At 44.5% G+C, this 27,911-nt stretch overlaps 1 long non-coding RNA gene across 2 annotated transcripts; it reads left to right on the top strand.

Moving 5' to 3' along the window:
- Nucleotides 1-21: 21 nt before the first annotated feature.
- Nucleotides 22-27,903, top strand: LOC121821294 (uncharacterized). 2 transcript variants are annotated; one of them, XR_006062024.2, is made up of 4 exons: nt 22-123; nt 2,923-2,971; nt 16,505-16,595; nt 27,743-27,903. It is a non-coding gene; the product is annotated as an uncharacterized LOC121821294 (long non-coding RNA). The 2 variants fall into 2 exon arrangements; XR_013043331.1 differs by lacking the exons at nt 22-123; nt 2,923-2,971; nt 16,505-16,595 and adding an exon at nt 22,704-22,835.
- The last annotated feature ends 8 nt before the right edge of the window (nt 27,904-27,911 follow it).

Here is a 27,911-nt window from a genome sequence, read left to right as displayed (position 1 = left end):
CTTGTTCCTGGGAGGCAATCTGTTAGGTCAAATGTGATTTAAGCTGGGCTCCGCCACCACCGCTTCATAGGACTCGGAAAGGCACACTGTGAAAGTTTCCTTGATCGAAGATGAGGGGACTTGGTGAGATTATATCCAAACGTGTGTGAATTATACACATATTAGAGTTAGGGAAAGGCTTCTAGGTGAATGGCCTGCTCAAGCTGGGTCGTGGAGGGCACTTACTCAGTCTATACCTAACTTTGTATTTGGTCGTCCCAAATCTGCTTAATTTCTAGACGTTTCTCAGAGCCCTTTGACAATGCTTTCTTCCATTCTTTCGTTTATGCTTATGGGGCAGAAAATAAGAATGGGGGGGGGGGCTCCACTACTTTTTAAAAAGGGGATCTCGAGGCCAGGAGACTTGTTTCCTTTTTTGTTGTTTGTTTCAACGAAAGGAGGAAGTAGGAACAAAGATGTCTACTGGTATGGTATTTTGTGCCTTAAAAAGAAAAAGACGGGCCTTTGCCACCCTCCGTTTCTCTTTCTGATAGAACATTACTTGGACTGCAGATGAGACTGTTAGGGTACACAACTGTTGAGCTCTTCCTAGCAGTGAGAGAATATGAACTGCCCACTTGGGACAGGCACATGACTGGTCTGCTGGCCACATGGCCCTACTTGCTGTACACTAAATAGCGCCTTTGTAATCTGAAACAGTCAACACTTCTCTTAAAGCTACAGTGTGATCAGAGTCCATGTGGTTTTGCCTTTATGTATTTCCTTCTCTATGAATAATGGCATAATATACATACCTGATCTGTCTTTCAGGCATCGCAGTCTATATAGTAACCACTGACACTTGAAATTGAGCCATAAATGATTATTTACATTATATCTTTAATGGTAACAAATGATATAATGTTGCTCTGGAGGCGGGAGGGGGGGGTGAGGACAGCGGTAGAGTGCTTCCCTAAATAGTCTTGGGTTTCATCTCTAACATTGCAAACACACAAACATACATACAGATTGTGTAAGAGTGCTCGTTATTAATTTATGAGTGCATCTTTTGTGTCAGATAAGTTAGGAATTGGTGACAATCATCTTCATTTCTCTCTTTGATCATGCTTCAAATATTGTCACATACTGAACTCCGGCCAATGATTTGTTAATTCTCAATGTGCCTAGTCCCTAGGGCTACTGCAACAAATTACTACACTCTTTTAAAGGATGAATGTTTGTATCCGGTTATAGGAGGTTAAGTCTGAGATCAAAGGGCTACTCAGATTTCTTCCTCTGAGCCTAGGGAAGGATCTGCTCTGAGCCATTCAGTGGTTGCTCCCTGACTTCAGCAGCATAATTCCAATCCTGTGTGTGTGTGTGTGTGTGTGTGTGTGTGTGTGTGTGTGTTTGTAGGTCTTACATAGTCCAGTCTGGGTTTGGACTTATGATCCTTCTGCCTCAGCCTTCCAAGTACTGGAAATACAGGAACACACTGCCAACACCCAAATCTAACATTTACTTGATATTTTCTCCATTTGCATGCCTGTAATCCAAATTTCCCCCTTTTAAGAAGTTATCAATCATGTTGGAGTAAGAGCCACTGTATTCCTCCAGTATGACCCTATTTTAGCTAAGTCTGCGACTACTTTGTTCCCGAATGAGGTCTTGTTTGGCGACTCTGAAAGTTGAAACGTCAACATGAATTTGAGGAGAGAGGACATGGCTCAACCCTTAATACTAGTTCAATGTCTCTCAAATGGAGTCACTGATCACATGGGTAAGAATCACCCGATTGTACTTACTAGACAGACAAGTCGCTAGGCTTTTTCTGGGGGTAGTGTCTTCAAAGTGGGGGGCTTACTTTGTCCCTAGGGACCAATGTCTGGAAACAACTAAGAGGTAAGACCTTCCTCCAGTTAATCAAGGGCCTGGAATGCTACCGAACACCTCGGTGCACACAGCGCGTGTCGGTGCCCAGTGCCCTCCGAACAAAACGATCCTCTCAGCCTGCAGATAACAATAGTTCCGAGATTAGAAGGCCCTCCCCACAGCTGCTGAGTGTCAGTCTCTGGAAAAGGCCCCCAAACAGTTGACAAGCCTCCCAGCAACTCCCCCCCCTCCCCCGCAACTAAAAGGTTTGAAAACCACTGCAGATCCGACCACACACGAGCAGGCTTCACTTCGGTCTTCATTTCGGTCACCTCTCTTCCCTAGTAGCCATGCTAATTATGGCAGATTGATTTAGTTAAACATTACCCACTTAGCAATTCTGATGCTCAATAAATCAGCCTTAACATTAACCTTAAGTCGGGCTTTTGTTTACATCTGAAGACCGCCATGCCACGTGACATTATTTTGATCAATTGCTGACATTTTCTGGATGTCCTGTGCCTAATGAAAGCTGTCGCCAGGCCAGCTTGGCAGAGCACGGCTTGTGTCCTCCCCTCGGGCTTTCTCCTGTATTCAGAGTGACTGGCCTGTCTGTTTCTTATGTCTCATTCCTTGCAGTTAATTCTCCTCGGTTTCTTTTTCTTCTTCCTCTTCAGCCCTTGAAGGTATTTTCAGGGCACATTAGTGAAATCTTAAGAGCAAGAACTACAAAATAAATAGTGGTATCAGAAAAGAAAAAAAAAAAAAAGGCACAGGAAGCCTAGGGGAAAATCCTCCAACTTCCATGCTCCCATTAAAGTAGGTCACTGGAAATTGTTATGTTTTGTAATGCATAAAAATTGAGAGCTTGGTGTCATTCTAAAATATTATTCCTCTAATATGCATTCCCTGCTATCAAGATTTCGTTTTTTCTGGTAAGTCCTCAACAGATTTTTTTTTTCCGCCAGAATGAAGCAACCTATTTCATTTATTTGTGAACCTGATGACTAGAAAATTCTTTAAATATGTATCAATATGTTAAGGCTGACTTCTCTTTTCTGGTTACTACAGGAGACAATCTCTCCAATGGCCTTGTGTTAGTTCCCTGAAGTCATTACAGGTAAAGATCTGAAATCCACTCAAGTCTCCTGCTCTACCACTCAAGTCTCCCACTCTTAACTATAAGGATTCCCTGATAGTGTCTTTCCTTTTCAACTGTTTCTAAGGAATTAAAACATTTCCTGTTAGGACTGGGATGTAGCTCAGTTGACACAATGCCCTCCTTGCTCACACAAAGCTCTGGGTTTAGGAGGAGAGAGGATTATGAAGCCAAGGTCATTCTGCTACAGAGTAAGTTCCAGGCTATCCCTAAGATACATAAGACCCTGTCTCTAAAAATAACACGAAATAGAATTTTTCATGTGCTTTTTTTGACATGTAGCCACAGATGTTATGTTCAGCTCTGGAACTCTAGGCTTTCTATAGCAAAAAACCACACAAACTCCCAAAGCTTCCTTTTTTGTTTGAGAAAGGGTCTCATGTGGTCCAGGCTGGCCTCAAACTTGCTGTGTAGCTGAGGATGACCCTGGAGCCTGTATCTTTCTGCCTCCACCCTCCATGAGCTGGGATTATAGGTATGTGTCCCCATACACGGCATGAAAAAAGTCTTTGTTTACTCAGTCTGATTCTTGAAAATCACGCAAAGAAATAGCCTTCATACTGAGTTTTATTGTCACGTCGAGACTCAAGTGTAGAAACAAAAGTATGTTAACACGTAGCATGGTCGTCACAGTTCAGTCCAGAGAGTTATTCTGCTGTAATCTCATTTAAAACTTAATGAATGGAAGTTACACACTATAGTTCAATTACGGCAGCCAACCAGCTGTTGCCAGTGGAAACTGACCACTCGGCAAAGAAAGCCAAGAAGTTTGGCGACAGGAAACAGTAGAAAGAGCACAGCAGTTACACTGTAATGCTCTTCTTCCTTCTTCCGTACTGTTTCCGGTTTCATGAAGACAACCAGGAAGTACAAATGTGCAGCTCGAAATCTGGGCACGGTGGTACACACCTGTAAACCCAGCACTCAGGAGATAGAGGCAGGAGCAGCTCCTTGATTTCCAGGCTAGCCAGGACTACATCCGTGAACCTCATCTGAACAAAACAACACAAAACCTTTATGTTATAGCGAGAGCCAACTTTTCCAACTACTGAAGACAAAGTCATGATGTCACAATGACTTGTTCTGTTTCTCTTCCTCTCCGCCATATGCCTCTAAAATTGATGCCCTTAGGAACAGAATTATGAAGTGAAATGCATTCTTTCCTAATCACGTCTCACATCTTACTAGACAGGAAAGCGGTGGGATGCTGGGCAAGGTGCCATATACTGTAATTCAGGTATTCAAGAGGTGGTAATGGGAGCGTCAGGAGTTCAAGGAAAAAATGGTGGCTGTGTGTGTGTGTGTGTGTGTGTGTGTGTGTGTGTGTGTCTGTCTGTCTGTCTGTCTGTCTGTCTGTCCCATCCTCCTTTGCACTTGGTCCCTGGAGCACTGTGTGAGGACTTAACACAAGTGTCCTTCAGAATGCCTACTTTTTCCTGCTGGTTAAGGTTAAAAGTGATGGATCAATTCAACTCATTTTTTTTCTCCTTTTGAAACAAAGTCTCACTCTGCAGCCCTCTCAAATTCACAGTAATCCTGGTGCCTCAGGCTCTGGAGTGTTGGAATTACAGGCATGAACGCCCGCCACCCCAGGGTACCAAGTCACTGTTATTTGACCATGAGTTCACACACAAGAATGAGCAAGCCAGTGCCATAGGAATGGCCCAGTTGCCAGTGACCTTGGGGCTGCTGAGCCTTCTCTGGACTGGTGGGCTGTAGACTTCTTCTATGAGAAAGGAAACAAACTTTCATCTTGTATAAACCAAAATGTTGCAGGAACAGACTGTTAAGCGGACCTTCTGCGTGCTCTTGGGTTTCTGTTCCATTTATTTCCCTTTGTAATACCACAGCTGTCTGTTCCTCCTGGAGCCCACACCACCCGTGGGAAACTAGCAAGAAGTAACTCTTGTTACTCTGTGCAAGGGGTGGTTTAGTTTTTGATTCCGTCTAACAAACACACACTAAGCTGCTTGTAGGTGGTTCTGATGAAGTTCCAGGGGCTACAAGTGAAGGCTAGAGTCTCAGGTTTTGAAGCAGACAGTTTAAATAGCCAAGTCCTGCCTCGCTGTGTCTGTCCCTCCTACTGATCAATGATGTAGACCACACCATTCTTATTCTCCCAAACCGCATCGTATTAGCCCTACTGGATGCTTCACAGCAGGTGTCTACCGAGTAATTCCTTGATGTAGAAGGGAAAGCACACGAGGCCTACACACTACATTAGAAAACGATAGACAACTGAGAGTGGGAGAAAGGGTCTTCTCCAGGGAAGAGCACACCTGGTTCTCCACTACCTGGAAACATCCACATCCACATCCAAGTAACATTATACAGACTGAGCAGGTTGCATTTATGGATTTAGGAATACACATTCTCACATATATAACAATTAAAAAAAAAGCAGCCATGGATTTGAAAGAGAGCAAGGAGGGATAGATAGAAGGGTTTGGGGGGGGAAGGGAAAATTATATAAATTATATCATAATTTCCAAAAAATAAAGAAAAATAAAAATTTAGCTAAATTAAGATTTACAGGTAGGTAGTCTTTGTGTGTGTGTGTGGGGGGTCTCCTTTTAGAAAGTCACCAGTTGCCAAATGGATAAACTCTCTGCTGTACAAATGGGAAGTCGATTGATTTTTATCTAACATGGACTGGCTGTTAACTTTCTCTGTCCATCCCCCTCCACGCATATATAAAATACCTCTCCGAAATCTCATGGCTTTCTCCTCCTCTAGGGTATTTAAGCATCACTTTCAAGTATTAAGGGACAAGTAACAAGGGCTCCAGTGGAAGAAGGAGGGGGGCAAGAGAGGGATGTAAACAACAAATTCATGTATGTATGAAACTCAAACATTTTAAATCAGTTCTGAGGAAATATTGTTCATAATTTTGACAAATTGAGCAACCTTATATTTGAATGAAGACTAGGTACAAAGAATAAAGGGCCCTTTCTCCACTGAACCAGTTCCCTGTCTGGATATTGTCATAAAGAAGCGATGTTCCGGGCATGTTTTCTCCAGGTAGCCTTTGTTCAGTAAGTGCTTATAATAGAAAAGGCGTAATGGTTCATGCTGGCATACCCAGAAAGCAGATGTGAAGGCGAGAGGGGAACTTGTCAGGAAAGGCTCCAGTGGAAGAAGGAGGGGGGAGAGAGGGATGTAAACAACAAATTCATACACATATGAAACTCAAACATTTTAAATCAGTTTTGAGGAAATATTGTTCATAATTTGGACAAATTGAGCAACCTTATATTTGAATGAAGACTGGGGGAAAAAAGAATGAATGAAGACTGGTACAAAGAATGAAAGTGTGCTTATTCATAGTTTAAAGCAGGACAGGTGTCTTAGGGTTTCTATTGCTGTGATGAGACACCATGACCATGGCAACTCTTATAAAGGAACACATTTAATTGTGGTGGCTGGCTTACAGTTTCAGAGGTTCAGTCCATTATCATCATGGAGGTGGGGGGCATGGTTGCATGTAGGCAGGTGTGGTGCTGGCTACATCTTGATCAGAAAGCAACAGGAGATGGTCTGTGTGTCACACTGAGCAAAGCTTGAGCAAAAGAGACCTCAGAGCCCACTCCCACAGTGACACACTTCCTTCAACAAGACCACACCTACTTCAACAAGGCTACACCTCCTAATAGTGCCACTCCCTATGAGACTGTGGGGGGGGGGGGCAATTACATTCAAACTACCACCACAGGTAAAGACTGGATGGCCACACCTGCTAAGGTCCTTCTTGTCGGTGGGGACCTTACAGACTCCCAAGTCGGCATAGGGCACCATGTGGTGAAACAATGTTTTTAGCTCACGTCTCAGGTCTCGCCTCTTCATTTAAAGCCACAGTCCCACCCAGGCATGGTGGTACACCTCTAAATCCCAGCACTTGGAAAGTTATAAAAGGGCAGAAGCTACATGAAGAAACCATGATTCAGAAACCAAGACAAATAATAATAATAATTATTATTATTATATACATACATACCCTAGATATATATGCATCTATATACTATACATACACTATATAATAAAATACAAAAGCTTTAAAAATAATTAGTTGGATTGGTATGATGGCTTGTGGGTAAAGGCACTCACCACTAAGCCTAAAACCCTAGTTTGACCCAGAGAACCCACATGGTGGAAACAGAGAATCATTTCTCAATCTAGCAAGTGGTCCTTTGATATCCATAGGCATATCATGGCAAGCATGCACACACACATGTACACAACAATCTTATACATTTAAAGATAATATTTGTACCTTAAGACAAGTTTTAAAGAGTCAAAATAAAAGGGTGCCAGATGAGGCATTTATCTAATTGTTCTTTTATCAGTAAAAACTTGGGAGTCAGATCTCTGTGAGTTCAAAGCCAGCCTGGTCTACAGAGTGAGTTCCAGGACAGGCACCAAAACTACACAGAGAAACCCTGTCTTGAAAAACCAGAAAAAGAAAGAGAGAGAGAGAGAATTTCACGTACAATGACATAGGTAAACAAGACATAGCAGGCAAAGAATTTAAATTTACACAGTATCAAAATACATATAATCGGGCGGCGGCGGCGGCGGCGGCGGCGGCGGCGGCGGCGGCGGCGGCGGCGGCGGCGGCGGCGGCGGCGCACGCCTTTAATCCCAGCACTCGGGAGGCAGATTCAGGCAGATCTCTTGTGAGTTCGAGGCCAGCCTGGTCTACAGAGCAAGATCCAGAAAAGGTGCAAAGCTACACAGAGAAACCTTGTCTTGAAAAACCAAAAAAAAAAAAAAAAAAAAAAACATATAATATAGCTTTTCCACTCGACATCTTGGTAAATATTTGCACTAGTAGATCCTGGTGTCCCTTGCATATGTAAATATTCCAGGGTAATTTGTGACCTGCTTCATGTACAGTCTACAGTGACAGCTACACTCTGTGGATCTCCATGCCCCCCCCCAAAAAAAAAACATTACCCCAAGAAGGTAGTAGGCCCACTGGTTTACTTTAAACTTGAAAAATAGTTGCTTTCCCTTTTAGAACTTCATTAGAATTTTTAATTAGTGAAGTTATTGTCATCGGGCTACAGGCAGCCATGAAGGGGCACTGACGGGAAACAAAACCTGCTGCGATTCCAGGTATCGGCAGCAAGTATTTATGAATAAAAGATGTTACAGGTTCAGTAAAGGGGAAGGTGAGCTAGAATTGCCCTTCAGATGAGAGCTTTCTTAGAGCAGTTATGGTATCATCACACCACAGGCAGCAAGGTGGGGTTCTAATGGGAAGGGGAGAGAAGGGAAGCCTTCAGGTCCAATCCTTGTTGATGTAGTTTAAACTAATACTTTCTTTTTTGAGAATCTCATACACACGTGCAATACAATTTATTTTGACTGTACTCACCCATATTCCTCCCTACGAGGTACATCCCCATCCTTCACCCCTCCAACTTTGTTCTCTCTTCTCTCTCTATCCTCTCACAACCCACTTATTCTAATCTGTGATGCTCGTGGACTACTGAGCATGTGTGATCCCTCGGAATATGGTCAACTACCTGTCGCTCTGTGGTAGAGCACTTGTCCCACATGCGTGAGGCTCTAGGTTCAATGCCTCGTACTGAAAAGTGTCGCACGAATCTTAAAAGGTCTTATTAATAAAAGCAAACCAAGAGCCAGGTATTGGGGTTAATGCTGAAAGATCAGAGAGACAGAACAGGCCACAGCTAACCTCACCTCGCCAACTTCTCAGCCGATCTTATTTCCTCAGACTGGAAGCCTCTGAATCCTCATCCGGAATGAATCTCAGCTGAACTGCTGCTCAAAAGCCTAAAAGCTTAACCGACTCTAGTTCCTGGTTTTCCCACCTTATATACCTTTCTGCTTCCTGCCATCACTTTCTGGGATTAAAGGCGTGAGTCACCATGCCTGGCTGTTTCCAGTGTGGCTTTGAATTCACAGAGATCCAGAGGGATTTCTGCCTTTGGAATGCTAAGATTAAAGGTGTGTGTGCCACAATTTTCTGGCCTCTATATCTAGTGGCCATTCTGTTCTCTGACCCCAGATAAGTTTATTAGGGTGCACAATATATTGGGGAGCACAATATCACTACAGAAAAGAACATAGAAAGTACCAGCAAACTGAAAGCATGTATACATGTAATGCCTCCTAAATATTTGAGTGAGATATTGGTGTCATGGTTTCAAATTTAACTGATGATAGACTTTCTTTTATAGGCAGAAGTCATGAGGTTTTTTGTTTTTATGTTTTTTGTAAAATGCTAGACTAGGTATATTTGATCATTACCAGGTCTTAAAATTCTTTGGTCAGGTTCTGAAATATGATAAGCAGGATTTGGAATTACTTTCTCATAGTGCTTATCCATTACAAATGAGTAATGCTATAGTTCTTAAGCACACCTGTCAATATTTAATAACACCGAGGTAATGATGCTTTTTATAGCTCTCAAGGTTAGACAACTCCAATAAATAATGAAAACATTTAGCACTTGCCTTAACCACAAAGGAAAGTATAATCTTTTTTTGCTATTGTTGTTTTTTTGTTTGTTTGCTTGCTTTTTTTTTTTTTTTTTTCCTTTTTGAGACAGAGTTTCTCTGTGTAACCCTGGCTGTCCTGTAACTCACTCTGTAGACCAGGCTGGCCTCGAACTCACAGAGATCCACCTGCCTCTGCCTCCTGAGTGCCGGGGTTAAAGACGTGTGCCACCACCACCTAGTTCTGGAAACTAAAATCTTTTTTTTTTTTTTTTGTTTTTTCGAGACAGGGTTTCTCTGTGTAGCTTTGCGCCTTTCCTGGGACTCACTTGGTAGCCCAGGCTGGCCTCGAACTCACAGAGATCCACCTGCCTCTGCCTCCCGAGTGCTGGGATTAAAGGCGTGCGCCACTACCTCCCAGCTTGGAAACTAAAATCTTAAAAGGCCACCTTGACAGAAAACTTTGGGAACCACTGGTCTTTTCATCTCAAAGAATTTACAAAATAGTAATAATAATAATAATAATAATAATCTGCTCCTTACTTTCCATCTGAAGGTATTTCGTGATTTAAGTCAAAATATTATAAATGGGGTTAGAATTATGGTATGTGGTTTAAACAAAGGGAGATGACATTTTGGAGCCATCTAAAGGATGTTACCATTGCAAATGTGACATTGGGTACCAGAAATAATATTCAGAATGCTCAAAAACCTTCCCCAGGGCTAGGGATGTAGCTCAATTGGTTAAGTGCTTGCTTGGTATACGTTAGGTCTTGGTTCAATCTCCAGCACTATAAACCGGGTATAATGGCAAAGGCCCACAATCCCAGCACTTGGGAGGCAGAAACAGGAGGAGCAGAAAGAAATCCAAAGCCATCAAGTGTGAGGCCAGCTTGGGCCCCCGACTCAAAATTACCAAATGAACAGCTAGAAAACTTCCCCCAGACTAGATTTTGCCTTCTTGAGGTTCTGGCTTCAATTCCCAGCACCATCAAAAGAAAAATAGAACAAAGGGGCTAGAGAGATGTCTCGGTAAAGTACTTCCTGGGCAGCGTGAGGGCCTGCGTTTGCATCCTAGCACCCACATAGGAAGCTAGGTGCAGCAAAGCATGCCTGTGATCTCATCTGGTGATTCTCAGGCAGGAGGATCCCTGAGGCTGCCGCTGACCAGCCAGTCTAGCTACATCCATGAGAGACCCACTGTCAACAATTAAATGAGCTCTGGGTTCAGTGAGAGACCCACTGTCAACAATTAAGGTGGAGAACAACTGATGAAGTCACCTAATGTTGACCTCTGGCCTCCACGTACAAACACACGCACACGTGTGCCTCCCTTCTCCTGTGTGCAAACATGTACATGCACACACACACACACACACACACACACACACACACACTCCACAAACAGTAAGAAAATAAGAGCTAGAATTTTCTTTTTAGTGATTTAATTTAACCCTTGAACAGCAAAAAGATCTCAGTGCAGACACTGATTCCAATTGGTTGGCAAGGTTGCTCTAGAGCCGTGGTTCTCAACCTTCCTAACGCTGTGACCCTTTAATACAGTCCCTCATGTTGTAGTGACCCCCAACCATAAAATGATTATGTGGCTACTTCACAACTGCAATTTTCCTACTGTTATGAATCATAATGTAAATATCTAATATGCATGATATCTGATATTCAACCCCCGAGGGGTTGCGACCCACGGGTTGAGAACTGCCGCCTTGGAGTGTTAGGGTGAGAAGGTGGTGAAGCTGGGTGCTGATGTGGTACCCGAATTTTGTCATTAATGAGCTTATTAGCCTCATGAGGGGAAGTGACAGCAAAGTTCCCGTTTATAATGTCCACGCCCTTTCTACATTCTACTTGGATGTATGTGAGGTCACAAAGAATCTTGATCATCTGGACTAGGGCATAAAAATGTTATTACAAAAATGATTAGAAGTATTCACCAAATTACCCAGAGTGCATGTGATCCTGTCGGTCTAGAAGAAAATGGAGTGTAACAGAGCCACGGTGTGTCAATCAGACTGACTGAAAATTCTGGCTTTGTAGAGGTATGTTGGGCCACATAGAAAACAATCCTTTGCAAAGAAGTCTAAACATACACAAAATTTGTAAACTTGCCGATTTTGTGCAGCCCAGATGTAATAATTTCTCCTGGAGAACTCAGTCATTTTTGCTATGTTTACATTGAATTCCTGCTGATATTTGGGCCAAGCAGGACTGTAAATTATTATTATTATTATTATTATTATTATTATTATTATTATTATTATCTTGGTTTTTCGAGACAGGGTTCCTCTGTGTAGTTTTGGTGCCTGTCCTGAATCTTACTCTGTAGCCCAGGCTGGCCACGAACTCACAGAGATCTGCCTGGCTCTGCCTTCTGAGCGATGGGATTACAGGCGTGCACCACCGCCGCCCGGCATGACTGTAAATTCTTAACCAAGTTCCCAATGTAAAGAGCTAAGGAGTTTTTGTTGCTGTCGTTGAGCTGGTGAGATGGCTCAGTGTGTAAAAGCGCTTGTTGAGCAGGCCTGGCGACCTGGAACTCTGTCCCTGGAGTCCACCGTGGAAAGAGAGAGCCAGCTCTCAAAAGTTGTTCTTTCATCCTCACATGACTCTCCTAAGTTGTGGGCTGATTTCCGTATGTGTGCCAGAGCGCACACTCACCCCGCTCCAACACACACGTATTAACAATAAAATATATTTAAAATGAAATTTCTTTTTTGAGCTGGAAAATGGTACTTTTCAGTCGTATGGGATCTCTGGAGTCCACTGAATGGGCCACAGCATCAGAGAGGGAAACAAAGGGGTGAAGACTGTCGTGTGTCCTTGTTCGTCACACAACACAGGCAATAAAGAACATTATGTTGGCAGTCATGTGTTGTTGGAGGTCATTGGGAAGCTGGCTCTGGAAACAGGATTGCCCCCCATGCCATTCCAGACACAATCATGTTTGTCTCCAAGTGTCCTCCAAGGCACTGTGCCTGGGAATGGGCTGGTCCTGTGTTAGGCAGTAAAAGCATTGTCTTTAAAAAAAAAAAAAAAAAAAAAAACAAACAACAACAGCCGGGCAGTGGTGGCGCACACCTTTAATCCCAGCACTTGGGAGGCAGAAGCAGGCGGATCTCTGTGAGTTTGAGGCCAGCCTGGTCTACAGAGTGAGTTCCAGGAAAGGCACAAAGCTACACAGAGAAACCCTGTCTTGAAAAACCAAAAACCAAAAACCAACCAAACAAAAAACACCTAGAGGAGAAAGCTATGGCTTACCTCAGTGGTTCTCAACCTGTGGGTCGTGACCCTTTGGCGCTTGAACGACCCTTTCAGAGGGGTCACATATCAGATATCCTGCATATCAGACATGTACATAACTGACTGATTCATAACAGTAGAAAAATTGCAGTTATGAAGTAGCAACGAAATCATTTGATGGTTGGGGCTCCCCACATGAGGAACTGCAGTAAAGGGTGGAGGCCTTAGGAAGGTTGGAGACCATTACCTTAACTGTACTTCTGTACCGCTCCTGCAGAGCACTCAAGTCAGAGTCCCACACCCTCGATGGACAGCTCACAACCGTCTATATCTGCAACTCCGGGGGATCTGACACCCTCTTTTGGATTCCAAGGGTACCTTGCACTCACACATGTATACAACACCCCCAATAGACACATAATTTAACTCCCTTTTTTGTTTGGTTGGTTTTGGTTTTTTGAGACAGGGTTTCTCTGTTGTAGCCCTGACTGTCCTGGATCTCACTCTGTAAACCAGTCTGGTCTCTCTCAAAGTCACAGCGATCCACCTGCCTCTGCTTCCCTAGAGCTGGGATTAAAGGTGTGTGCTCCCCACAAACCCAATTGCCAATTTAAACTATTTTTAAAAAGCAAGCACACAGAAGGTAGAACATTCCCAGAGGTGTTGTTATTGTCTCTCCCATGGTATTAAAGTACCCATGGGAGAGAGAAGCTGGAGGTGCGGCCATGGGATCTTCACCCAGGGAGAGAAAGCCCGGTCATAGGTTTAGCTTCCCATTCCACCTTTTCCCTAGTTGTTTTCTGCCGGGTGTTGTGAATGCTTAGTTAAAGGGTCGTCTCTTTGTTTGTTTGTTTGTTTGTTCTTCTCGAGACAGGGTTTCTCTGTGAAACAGTCCTGGCTGTCCTGGATCTCACTCTGTAGACCAGGCTGGCCTTGAACTCACAGAGATCTGCCTGGCTCTGCCTCCCGTGTGCTGGGATTACAGGCATGCATCGCCACCGCCCGGCTAATGGGTCGTCTCTTACCTGTTGTTTTATTTTGCCTGGAAGCCTCACCCACTCTGCTGGGCCTAGGACTCTCCTTGTGGAAGTCCAGCTGGCTGCCTTAATCCGGCTTCCTCAGTCAGTTTCTAGTGGATGTTTGCAAGCCCTGGATTTGAGAATTCTGCCTTTCTGCATTACTTGTCCTGTTATTTAGAAACCTTGTCCCAAGGGGCACTCTGCGGTATCTGAGAGTCTATTGAGAACTCCAGCTGTTTGTCTCAATGCAGGGATGTTTGAGCCTCAGAGGTGATGTTTTCCTCTATCATTTGCTATTTATTCTTTACTTTGGCTTGCTATACACTTAATAAACTCATGCAAAACTAAAAGTATGAGTATGGCTATTATAGATCATTCTCTGGGCTGTACAGAACATAGATTTCTTTTTTTTTTTTTTTTTTTATACAGAGTCTCACTGTGCAGCCCTTGCCGACCTAGAACTCTCTATGTAGACCAGGCTGGCCTTGAACTCACAGAGATCTGCCTTTTGAATTAAAGGAAGGCTGGAATTCAAGGCACACACCACCACTCCCTTGGCAAGGCTCATCCTGTTAGAGATGAGCTGCCACTCAACAGTGGGATTTGCCTGGTGAGTCAGGAACACTTGGTACCCAGCTTCACAAACCACGCTTCCCCCAAATCCGTGCCAATCCTGTTTCCCAGCTTAACAGCATCATAAGCAACTTGAGAACTAAAAAAACAAAAACAAACAATACAAAGCAACGCCCTCGGAGAGCGTGCCTGCCGTAGTGTCTAGCCTGTGGTTACAGTTCTGACTCGGCCTCGCAGGAGAGCTGACAGGGCACCAGACCGCCCCGCCCTGTGCTCCTTTCTCACCTGGAGCAGACTCACTTCAGAACCTTGACGATCCAACTTTCTCGGGCCTCGGTTTCCTGAGAAATATGTTTGATTGGCAAGGGAGAAGGGCCGGAATGACAGTGAAAGAGGTTTTTCTTTTCCTTCTTTCCTTCCTTCCTTTCTTTCTTTTTTTATTGTTCGAGACAGGGTTTCTCTGTGTAACTTTGTGCCTGTCCTGGAACTCACTCTGTAGCCCAGGCTGGCCTCGAACTCACAGAGATCTGCCTGCCTCTGTCTCCCGAGTGCTGGGATTAAAGGCGTGCGCCACCACCGCCAGGTGAAAGGGGTTTTCTATTCAATGTGCTCTAGATATTTTAACTGAATTAGATACTTTGTGTCCTCCGGATGACGCATGGTGAGCTGAGAAGAAAAACAGAGAGATGCTGATCCACAGGTAGGATGAAGTCCCTCCCACTCTACTCCTCTGAGTGACACCTGCAGCTTCCCACGGGGTGTCACAGAAGTGATTTGGACTTTCTGCGGTCAGTGTAAAAATTTATTTTAAATGTGTTTATTTACTTGTGTGTGTGTACCTGTGGGGGCACACACATACCACAATACACACATGGAGGCCAGAGCACAATCTGTGAGAGTCGAGTCTCTCCTCTCAGTATATGAGTCGGGGGATTGAACTCAGGTCATGGTAGGGAATGAGTTCGTCCATCGATCTCTCTCTCCAGCCCAAAACGTTTATTAATTTTAGTGTGTGTTCGTGTGCATGTGCACATGTTATGGTGGGCATGTGGAGGCCAGGGGACATTTTGTGGGAGTTGGGTCCCTCCCTTCATTATGTGAGTCCCAAGGATTAAAGTCAAGTCATCATCTGGCTTAGAGGCAAGTGCTATTACCTGCTGAGTTATCTCTTCCAGCCTGGTCTTTCCTTTGTCCTGAGGTTTAGCTCTTGAGACGGGCGTTATAATGAATGTAGCAACTCACTCCACATTAAAATGCTGAGCTGCTTTGAGCTATTTTCCACTGTTAGGTAAAAGTTCTTGGAGGCCATTGTTTTGGATTAAACTTTCCCGCCTACAGATGAGGCTAAAAATCAAAAGGGAGTCACCCACACTAAGTCACCTTGTTGGATTTTGAGACAGTCTCATGTGGTCCAGGCTGGCCTTGAACTCACCACTATCTGGCCAAGGATCACTTTGATTTCCTGATTCTCTTGCTTCTACCCCCTCAGTACTGGGATTCTATATAGATTTAGGTCACCAAGCCAAATATGGTGTGATGGTGGGGATCAAACCCAAGGTTTTGTTTGTGGGGGGCAAGCACTTTACCAAATGAGCTGTACCAGCGGCCTGTAGCAAAGTTTTGAAAGAGTTAACACATTTATGTGTGTGTGTGTACATGCCATCACACACATGTGGAGGTCAGAGGTCATCTTCAGGACTCAGTTCTCACCGGGCGGTGGTGGCGCACGCCTTTAATCCCAGCACGCGGGAGGCAGAGACAGGCGGATCTCTGTGAGTTTGAGGCCAGCCTGGGCTACCAAGTGAGTTCCAAGAAAGGCACAAAGCTACACAGAGAAACCCTGTCTCGAAAGACAAAAACCTCACTTCTCTCCTTCATCATGTGGGTCCCAGGGACCAAACCCAGGTTGTCTTCTTTGCTGCCTGGCTCCTTTACCCCTGAGCTAACTTGCTGGCCTCCTGCACTGGAGTTTTTACACCACAAAACCAAAACTAATTTATCTGAACGCTGAGAAAATAGGGTTGTAGAGACAGCAGCTAAATCTCCCAAAGAGGTCAGTTCCACCGGACATGGTAATAAATTGCATTTGCATTAATTCTTACACACAGAAAAGTAACTTGAAGTAATCAGAAGTGAACTGGTTGGGAAAGTTTATTTTGTCTCCTTGTCTCTGCCTTCAGGGAACGTGATCAAAATGGGCAATCTGCATTGATGATCGTGTCTGCCGCCTCGGAACCCTTTAAACCCCGCCTCTTCTGTTTGCTTGTGGAGGTAAATATTTACCCTGTTTTATGGGATGGAATGCTTGACTCTAGAACCGAGAGTGAGGCCAACTAAGATCTTTAAATTACAATCTTCCTGGAGTCCACAGGTGACTGATGTGGCATTCGCCATCTCATGATCTTAGGCCTCTTTTCCTAGGAATAGACAAGTTCCTGAGAACAGGCTGTGGACAATCCAGTTGAATTAAAAATCACCTTTATTCTTTTTTTTTTTTTTTTTCAATAATTGAGTAAAACTGAAATTTATTATATGCCACAGTCGTCCTAGGGACCTCCATGCTATATATATAGCCTCTATGGTTCTATGGGTTGTGGTCTGATTGTTCATTTTATATCTAGAATCCACCAATGAGTGAGTACATACCATAACTGTCTTTCTGGGTTTGGGTTACCTCACTCAGGATGATTTTTTCTAGTTCCATCCATTTGCCTGCAAATTTCATGCTTTCATTGTTTTTCTCTGCTGAGTAGTACTCCATTGTGTATATGTACCACATTTTTTTCATCCATTCTTCCGTTGATGGGCATCTAGGTTGTTTCCAGGTTCTGGCTATTACAAATAGTGCTGCTATGAACATAGCTGAGCATGTATCTTTATGGTATGTATCAGCATTCTTTGGGTATATGCCCAAGAGTGGGATGGCTGGGTCTTGAGGTAGTTTGATTCCTAATTTTCTGAGAAACCGCCATACTGATTTCCATAGTGGTTGTACAAGTTTACATTCCCACCAACAGTGGAGGAGTGTTCCCTTTGCTCCACATCCTCTCCAACATTGGTTGTCATTGGTGTTTTTGATCTTAGCCATTCTAACAGGTGTAAGGTGGTATCTCAGAGTCGTTTTGATTTGCATTTCTCTGATGATTAAGGATGTTGAGCATTTCTTTAAATGTCTTTCAGCCATTTGTAGTTCTTGTTTTGTGAATTCTTTGTTTAGCTCTTTAGCCCATTTTTTAATTGGACTGTTCAGTGCTTTGATGTCTAGTTTCTTGAGTTCTTTATATATTGTGGAGATCAATCCTCTGTCAGATGTGGGGTTGGTGAAGATCTTTTCCCAATCTGTTGGCTGTCTTTTTGTCTTATTGACTGTGTCTTTTGCCCTGCAAAAGCTTCTCAGTTTTGAGAGGTCCCATTTATTAATGGTTGTGCTCAGGGTCTGTGCTGTCAGTGTTTTATTTAGGAAATGGTCTCCAGTGCCAATGCGTTCAAGAGTGCTTCCTATCTTCTTTTCTATTAAGTTTAGTGTAACTGGATTTATGTTTAGGTCTTTGATCCACTTGGACTTGAGTTTTGTGCATGGTGACAGATATGGATCTATTTGTAATCTTTTACATATTGACATCCAGTTATGCCAGCACCATTTGTTGAAGATACTTTCTTTGTTCCATTGTATAGTTTTGGCTCCTTTGTCAAAAACCAGGTGTTCATATGTGCATGGATTAATGTCAGGGTCTTCAATTCGATTCCATTGGTCCGTATGTCGGTTTTTATACCAGTACCAAGCTGTTTTTATTACTATAGCTCTATAGTAGAGTTTGAGGTCCGGGATGGTGATGCCTCCAAGGGTTGCTTTATCGTATAGGATTCTTTTAGCTATCCTGGGTCTTTTGTTTTTCCATATAAAGTTGAGTATTTTTCTTTCCAAGTCTGTGAAGAATTGTGTTGGGATTTTGATGGGGATTGCATTGAATCTGTAGATTGCTTTTGGTAAGATTGCCATTTTTACTATGTTAATCCTACCTATCCATGAGCATGGGAGATCCTTCCATTTTCTGATATCTTCTTCAATTTCTTTCTTTAGAGATTTAAAGTTCTTATCAAAAAGGTCTTTCACTTGTTTAGTTAGTGTTATCCCAAGGTATTTTATATTATTTGTGGCTATTGTAAAGGGTGATGTTTCTCTGACTTCTTTCTCAGCCCTTTTATCATTTGTGTATAGGAGGGCTACTGATTTTTTTGAGTTGATCTTGTATCCTGCCACTTTACTGAAGGAGTTTATCAGCTGTAGAAGTTCCCTGGTAGAGTTTTTGGGGTCACTTATGTATACTATCATATCATCTGCAAATAGTGAAAGTTTGACTTCTTCCTTGCCAATTTGTATCCCTTTGATCTCCTTTTGTTGTCTTATTGCTCTAGCTAGAACTTCTAGTACTATATTGAATAAATATGGGGAGAGTGGACAGCCTTGTCTTGTTCCTGAATTTAGTGGTATCGCTTTGAGTTTCACCTTTATTCTTGATAAAGCCTGTGTGTATAACTAATCTGTGCCTAAACCAACACAGACCTTTCTTCGGGCTGGGTTCCTCAGACCATCCATCACCCCACTTCTTATTCTCAGGAACTTGAAGGACTTTTGTTCAACGTGTAACTGTTTGTGTATTTGCAAGTCAACTGTTGACCACACTGTACAAAGGGTCTATTCTGCTCTATCTTCAGGCTTTAAATACCATATCCTCCAAAGCTCGGGGCTGTCAGCTTGTGGCGTTCAGATCAGTCATTGCTGGCAAAGAAAGGGGTTAAATCCTAGGTCCGAGGAGACCCACCTTTCCCATCAGGAAGAGCATATAGTCATGTCTTTGCTACCTCCCTTCTGACTGTGAGAGAGACAGGCAGAACTAGATGGAGTGTCAGAGAGAAGACACTGGCAATGCTCTGCCTTTATTTACCTTGCTCTCTTTCTCTCCTGACCTGTCTTGGCAGATCTGCATTTCCCTCTTTCTGTGCTCTGTGCCCCAGAGTTGTTTACCCCCGGAGCAAGCACCTCAAAAACTTAGGGCCCAGTGAGGTATAGCTTTTACTCTGTGTGTGTGGGGTGTGTGTGTGTGTGTGTGTGTGTGTGTGTGTGTGGTTTGTGTGCGTGTGTGTGTGTGTGTGTGTGTGTGTGTGTGTGTGTGTGTGGTTTGTGTGCGTGTGTGTGTGTGTGTGTGTGTGTGTGTGTGGTGTGTGCATGCGTGTGTGTGTTCATGGCCTTCAGCTGAGAAAGGAGATGCAGGTCAGAGAGGTTCAGTTCAGGTGGCTACAGCATTCTCTTCGGGAAAAGGTTGTTACATGAAGACAGGGGAGTTGACGACTTGAGCATTGATCTCTCAGTTGTCCATGCCCCTGAACCCCAAGAATACCTTAGATGACAAGTACTGCAGTTTGAAGACTACTGTCTTCACCCCTTCATTGACCCTAGCTGAGCCTGAGACACGGCCAGACAAGAGAGACTGTTGTCTTGAGCTTAGTTAGGCCTGCTGCAAGGTTGTTGACTGGGTACAGTGGAGCAGGCCACATACACTGTAGACATTTTTCTTCCTGAAGCCCCCCCCCCACTGGGGGTTGTTGTCTGAAGCAGGTGTTGCAGGTTCTTGACATCTTAATCAAAGAATTGAAATATAAGTGCATACAGATTGCAAAGTAATGAGAAGGTTCATTCAGGAGCAAAGTGATAATACGGATCAGTGCACCGTCAGAGTGACAGAGGCCACCTGTCTTCTTTATGGAGCTCTAGGGAAAGGAGGGGCTGTTTGGGAAGGGGTGCAGTTTGGGTGATTCTATATTTTTGACTGATGGGTTTGGGTAACAGGACCTTTTTTCTACTGTGTGTGTTTCTTCCCATGGTGCATCTGAATACATAATCATATGTATTCTCAATTACGCATAGTCATAAGATGACAAACAGAAGATTATCTCTAAACATTCATTCAGAGGACCAAGTTTGCTTGGATCTGGGCTGGACTGATGCCCTTATTCCTGTGCCATATATATCCTGAATTATATATGCATAGAAACTATCTATAAAAGGAAAGTCACTGATGATCGTTACAGACAAAGAAACGTGTTCCCTGGTTCAGAGAGGGATGTGTATGCAGCTTGATGTGGGTGGGGGTCCTAGGTTGCTAGCTGTATTGTTAGAAGAGGGGTATATGTACAGCCCAAACCAAGCGGAGTCCTGGTTGCTAAGCCATCCTTTATGCCTGCCTCATCCAAAGTCATGTGGCAAACTGGAATATTCATAGTGCTTAAGTCAACTTCCCCCCAACGACTAAAAGGCTTCCCTTAATTACATAAAACAGGCTTAGTTGTGAATAAAAGGGGGGATTTCAAAGGAAACTATAGCCTTTCTGGATCATTTCCTATTTGTGATTTCCAGCTTCTTTGAGGGAAACACTGCAGATCCTTGTCTGTGCTACTGACCCTGTCTCTATTAGCCCAACTTCCATCCACCTCTACCGAGCCTGGTAGACCCCTTCCTTGGGTGTGCCTCACAGCCTAGTTTTAGTAGGAATCCTTCTAAATCCATCTCATCTACTATCTAGATACTCTCATCTCACCGCCTTCCTGTTCCTTCTGCAAGAGTCTGGCTCTGGCTCGGCTGGTTTATCCAGAACACTCCCGTTCCTTGATGCTTTCTCTAAGCCATCCATCCCCCTCGCCTGCTCCAAGACTCTCATGTTGACTGGAGAGTCCCATTTTTCTTTTCATTCAGAGTTAATCTCTCCTTTCTCCTGAGAATCTCCACTGCCGTGTTCCTTCCTGAATGGTCTGCTTTTGCCTCCACTAACAAGTGCTGTGAGTCACTTTCTTCCTTAATATTTTAGTGGGACTCTGGTTAACTTGTGAAGAGCTTTGGCTCGCTTAGAAAGGCCTTCATTACGTGCACATATGTAAATGCTTATATGTAAAATGTTAGATTACTTAGATGTAATGCTTCATAAAACAATGACTTAGAATTCAGAGGGCAGTTTTTCTAGTTTTTGCTTGAAATTCACTGTGTTGTAGAACTAAAAATTCATCAATTATTTAAAAAATGTATAAAAATTTATTTTGTTTGTATATATATGCATGCCACGGTGCGTATGAGGAGGTCAGAGGACAACTTGTAGGAATTGGTTCTCTCCTTATGCCGTGTGGGGTCCAGCGGTTGATCTCAGGTCCTCAGGCTTAGCAGTGAGCACCTTTGCCTGATGAGCCATTTTGCTCAACGTTTTTTGTTGTTTTTCTTTTTTCTTTTTTTTTTTTTTTTGAGACAGGGTTTTTCTGTGTAGCTTTGGAGCCTGTCCTGGAACTTGCTCTGTAGTCCAGGCTGGCCTCGAACTCACAGAGATCTGCCTGCCTCTGCCTCCCGAGTGCTGGGATTAAAAGCATGTGCCACCACCACCCAGCGCTTAACACTCTTAAGCAGAATTTATTTTGAAAAAGAAATCATTTGAGCTCTGTGTGGTGCTACATACATATAATCCCAGCACTTGTGGGAAGGATCAGGAGTTCAAGGCCAGCTTGGGCAACATCAGACCTTGTCTCAAACGAAGAGATAATTTGTTTTCAAATTACTCATAAATAGTTAAAAAACAAAAACTATTTCTTTTTTTAAAAGAAATAGCTGGCCAACCTAGATGAGGGTGGTTCACGCTTCTAATCCCAATATTTGAGAGGAAGGCCTAGCCCCTGGGCTACATAATGAGATCTTGCATTTTAAAAAAAAGTGTTAGTTATAACCAGGAGTCTCAGTACTAGGGAAGTGAGGCAGAAAGATTTTGAGTTCAAATTCAAGGCCAGGCAGGGTTTCATATCAAGATTCTGCCTCGCCGGGCAGTGGTGGCGCACACCTTTAATCCCAGCACTCGGGAGGCAGAGGCAGGCGGATCTCTGTGAGTTCGAGGCCAGCCTGAGTGAGTTCCAGAACAGGCTCCAAAGCTACACAGAGAAACCCTGCCTTGAAAAACAAAAACAAAAACAAAAAATTCTGCCTCAAATGCACACACACACACACACACACACACACACCCCACAGACACAGTGTATATGTGTGTAGTTTTACTGAATGTATTCTCCTGCATCCTCTTGAGTCAAAAGGGAATAGTATTTTACTGTACTACTCCCACCTAGAGTAAAGCATTCATTATGTTTCCAACAATGCATTTTTGTTATATCTGTTAGGCTCGGTGACTCATGCTTATAACCTGTAATTCCAGCACTTAAGAGACTGAGGCAGGGGACTGCCATGAATTGGAGGCCAGCCTGGGGTACAGAGCGAGAATCTGTCTCAAAACAAAAACAAAACCATCAGAACAAAACCAAGCAAGCAAGTAAGCAAGCAAGCAAGCAAACGCTTCTCCGTACCCTACCCCATCAAGATAGCAGCGGATATCTTCCCAGACACCGGCTGTTAGAAACTCCCTGGACAGTGACCATCAACTCTAGACTTCGTACGGGAAGCCCTGACCATGGAGGCTGCTGCAGTTCTGGGTAAAGAACAGGGAGCTCTATATGGTCTCAATCAGTGGTGAGAACAACAAACAAGATTTTCCCATGAAGCAGGAAGTCCTGACCCTAGCTTGAGTGTACCTGCTATTGAGTCAGGGGCCTTCAAGGAGACCTGGAGAGAGAAAGCATGTGTCTATTTGAGGATGTATTGTTTTAGTCCAGTGGTTCTCAACCTTCCTAATGCTGTGACCCTTCAATACAGATCTTCATGCTGTGGTGACCCCCAACCATAGAATTATTTCGTTGCTACTTCATAAATGTATGATAAGTTTTTTACACCCTGAAGACCTCTCCACCGATGCAGCAAACCAAATTAGACCAAATTTGGAAAGGCCCAGGTTTAATGGGTAAAGCATTCCCGGGTGATTCCCCAGCCTCACCAGAGAGGAGACAGGGATGAAGGACTGGAAAACCACATGTCTGTTTTCTGGGATGCAGCTTTTATATACTCTATGGGAGTGGTCTTGAGCCTCTCTGTGGGAGGAGCTGTGTTTGGCGAGTTTTGAAGGGGCGGGTTTGGGGAAAGAGATGGGGGAGGGGAGTTGAGGTAGATCTTCCACCAGAACATTCCAGACTCTTTGAGTATATGGATGCCAGGGTGCCGGGGCTTGAGGTGGAGTGCCCACCCAAACGCTGTGACTTTGCTACTACTATGAATTGTAATATAAATATCTGATATGCCACCCCTGTGAAAGGGTCGGCCACTCAAGGGGCCGTGACCCACAGGTTGAGAACCACTGTTGTAGTCAGTCTGAGGGTTCTCAACTTGTTATTGTAAGATGTCGCTGGGCTGATGGGTACTATTATGACGTGTCATCCGGGGCCCAGAAGAACTAGCAGATTCTGCAACATTTCCAGTCTCTCTAAAGAAGATGATACCCACCCATATGTTGTCAGAAAGCTCTCGAATAGAGCCAGAAGCTAGGAACAAAAGCACCTGAGACCCAGCAACCTGTTCCCAGGTATGTGTACTGTACCTGAATGGCAGCTACTGCTCTGAAGAAGAGGAGCTGAGAGGAAATTAAAGGAGTCTGCAGAAGACTCTCGTTTTGCCCAAGGAAATGGTGACGCTAAAGAGAAATGTTGAGAGCAGATTGTTGGGGTACAGTTTTCTTTTCTTACTAAGAACTTATATTTCTGAGTCCAGTCAAAAATCAGAGATTTTAAAAGGAACCAACAAATAAACCCTGAAAAAACATTGCTAAATAACTCGATTGGATTAATACTTGGGTTAGGTGCCTGGGTGGCTATCAGCAGGCGTGAGGGAGGCCATCAGGGCTGGGCTCCTGCCTCACAGGCAACTGCTTGGGCCCGTCACTTCAGGACTTTAATTACTGCTGCAGACCTGAGTCATACCCTGTCGGGTCATTAAATGATGCTATCTCAAGCCGGTTCCAACAGCCCTGAACTTATAAGATTGTTACCAACCGGAGGCTTCCTGACAACAGGAACATACCATTTCCCTATCCTGCGAGAGTCAGTCCGTACGGGCCTGTCAATAACCTGGACTGTAAACTGCCCCCCAGGGGAGCTCTCTATTTCAGGAAAGCTAGGAAATGGGTAAAATTTGGCTAAGCCGTGACTCACTGGGACAGTGGTCTCTCTCCCTTGAGAGTGCCTCGTTTTTTTTTTACTTTGTCATAAACTGTCTTTTACTCTACACTCTGGATGTTTTGCCAGAGTCCTTTCTACAGAACTCGGAAGTCAAGGCAAGCTAGAGTGAGATTCTGCTGTCACTTTTAAAACATACAGTCCAGGGCTGGGGACGCATTTCCACTGAGTGCTTGCCTCGAATGCACAAAGCCCTGGCTTCTCTCCACAGCACCCCATAAAACCCAGTGGTGGCCCAGGCCTGTAATCCCCACCCTTGGGAGGGAGAAGCAGCGAGGTCAGAAGTTCAAGGTCATTCTTGGCTATGTAATACATTTAAGGCTGGTCTTAATTTTAGTTACAGGAGACCATGACTCAAAAAAAAAACAATACAAAACCAACCAACTAACCAAACTGAAACGGCCGTCCCCTCTTATAACAGGACTGGACCTAACAGGCCAGTTTTTTTCCCCCAGGGGCCAGTTTGTGAAGACCTCTGCCCCAAATTCCTCACCATCCTATGTTGACTCACATTTGGCTTCAGTCAGACACTCAGGAAGTATCCAGTCTGGTGGCCCATCAGGGTCCTACCTGGCCACAAACAGGAACTGTTCTTGCTATTTTTAGTCAAACAGACCCCTGAAATAGCAGACAGACCCCGGACCCAGCAGACAGACCCTGGACCCAGCAGACAGACCCCTGACACAGCAGACAGACCCCAGACACAGCAGATAGACCCTGGACACTGCAGACAGACCCCGGACACAGCAGACAGACCCCTGACACAGCAGACAGACCCTGGACACAGCAGACAGACCCCTGACACAGCAGACAGACCCCTGACACAGCAGACAGACCCTGACACAGCAGACAGACCCTGGACACAGCAGACAGACCCCAGACAGAGCAGACAGACCCCGGACACAGCAGACAGACCCCTGACACAGCAGACAGACCCCAGACACAGCAGACAGACCCCAGACACAGCAGACAGACCCCTGACACAGCAGACAGACCCCAGACCCAGCAGACAGACCCCGGACACAGCAGACAGATTCCGGACACAGCAGACAGACCCCTGACACAGCAGACAGACCCCTGATACAGCAGACAGACCCCGGACACTGCAGACAGATCCCGGACACAGCAGACAGACCCCGGACACTGCACACAGACCCCGGTCACAGCAGACAGATCCCTGACACAGCAGACAGACCCCGGACACAGCAGACAGATCCCGGACACAGCAGACAGATCCCTGACACAGCAGACAGACCCCGGACACAGCAGACAGATCCCGGACACAGCAGACAGACCCCGGACACTGCAGACAGACCCCGGACACTGCAGACAGACCCCGGACACAGCAGACAGACCCCGGACACTGCAGACAGACCCCAGACACAGCAGACAGACCCTGGACACTGCAGACAGACCCCAGACACAGCAGACAGATCCCTGACACAGCAGACAGACCCCGGACACTGCAGACAGACCCCGGACACTGCAGACAGACCCCTGACACAGCAGACAGACCCCTGACACAGCAGACAGACCCTGGACACAGCAGACAGACCCCTGACACAGCAGACAGACCCCGGACAGTGCAGACAGACCCCGGACACTGCAGACAGACCCCTGACACAGCAGACAGATCCTGGACACAGCAGACAGACCCCGGACACAGCAGACAGACCCTGGACACTGCAACCACAGTTACTGACCAGATGTCATGAGCCAATCAATGATTGCTGCACCAATAAGGGTCTCTACCCGATCACTTCAAAGTCCACTTAATCACAGCTGGAATTCCCCTAATCTTGCTTAAAAGGAGCCTGCACGCTTCTCTTGGAGTCACCATTTGCCACCGTGTCAAATGGTTGACCTCTGCATGCTGGAATTTTTTTTTTTTTAATTAAATGCTCTTGTTGATTGCATATGTGTCTGGCGATCTTTTATGGGACTTTTCTCACACCTTAACACAAACCAAGCAAGCAAACAAGCAAACGAACAAACCAGGAACAGGGCTGGAAAGATGGCTCGGCAGTTAAGAGTGCATACTGCCCTAGCAGAGGACCTGGGTTTGACTCCCAGCACCCGCATCAGGAGGCTCACAATCCCCTGCATCCCCAGCTCCAGGATGATCTGAATCCTCTGGCCTCTGGAGGCATCTGCGCTCATGTGCACGTACCCACCCCACACCTACTTAAAAATGTTAACAATCAAATTTAAAAGCCAGGCACAATTCAGTGGTTTTGCGTAAAGGCATCGGCAGAAGACAACAATCCAACACATTCAGCTCAGTGATTGAATTAGGTTAACTTGGAATTCACCCGTCGGCATCATCTAAAAAATGGAGGTGCTGAGTGAGATGAACAGTGAGCTTTAAACAGTGGCTTGAACAACAAGGAAATAACAAAGTACAAAGACAATCACTCATCAACTCTTTTCCTCCACTCCCTCCCTCTCCTGATTTCTCTGAAGGTCAGGCTCAGATAAGCCACACAGTTTTGTAGTTGTGGGCTTTAGTTCAGCATTTCCATATGCTACCATCACTTGGGCCATAGTGAAAGAGATCAGTCCACAATGACAGACTCTCATAACTTTTGTTTAATAATAGCTAGGGTTACTTTCTAAAAATGTTTTTATTAGCATACATTAATTTTACATAATAATGGGTTTCATTGTACATCTTCATAAATATATAATGTATTTCAATTATATCTATAGGGTTACCATTTTTGTTTCTTTTGGGTGCTTGGGATTAAACCCAGGGCTTTGTGTACACTTACATATCCTCCCACTGTGTTGCATTTCCAGCCTCTTGGCTTTTTAAAAATGGGACAATTCTAGGTGTGTGTGTGTGTGTGTGTGTGTCCTTTTCTGTTGAGCCCAGTACAATGCCTGATGCTTTATTGGCTCACAGATATCCACTAAATGAAGGTCATGGTTGTCTTTGGCCACTGGGTTGCTCTTGATAAATTCGAGAATGAAAAGCATTGAATATTTTCAACTTGTCTTCCAACATCCTGACTGGCTGCCTTGGCAGACAGTACAGAGGAGTACCACTGACCCCGCTGAAGGTCTCCTCCATCTGAGTGTGAAAGATGTCAGGCGATCAAAAGGCAGGTGCCGCTCACATGTCTTCCTTATGTTTCTGTCCTACATCTCTTGATAGGTTTTAAATCATTTCTGCTCATGGAACTGGGGCGTACAAAAATCCAAGAAACCATCATTTCAGACCTGATGATCCATTCTCAGTGGAAGTGTATATAATTGCATGTTCTTTCTTTTCCCAGGAGCCCTCTGGAATCAGAGCCCAGGGACAAAGATCTTATCCGTGTTTACTGCAAGGCCAAGGACAAGGAATTCTGTTTACAGTGTGTATTCGATGAGACTTCAGGACAGTGGGGACACAGCTGCCCTGAAAGAAGAAAATATTATGTGTTTTGAAATACTGTTGATGTG

Source organism: Peromyscus maniculatus, chromosome 11 (assembly GCF_049852395.1).
Source record: "Peromyscus maniculatus bairdii isolate BWxNUB_F1_BW_parent chromosome 11, HU_Pman_BW_mat_3.1, whole genome shotgun sequence".
Classification (NCBI taxonomy): domain Eukaryota; kingdom Metazoa; phylum Chordata; class Mammalia; order Rodentia; family Cricetidae; genus Peromyscus; species Peromyscus maniculatus.
The sequence above is the reverse complement of the archived record's forward strand: the minus strand, read 5'-3'. Positions and strand labels throughout refer to the sequence as shown.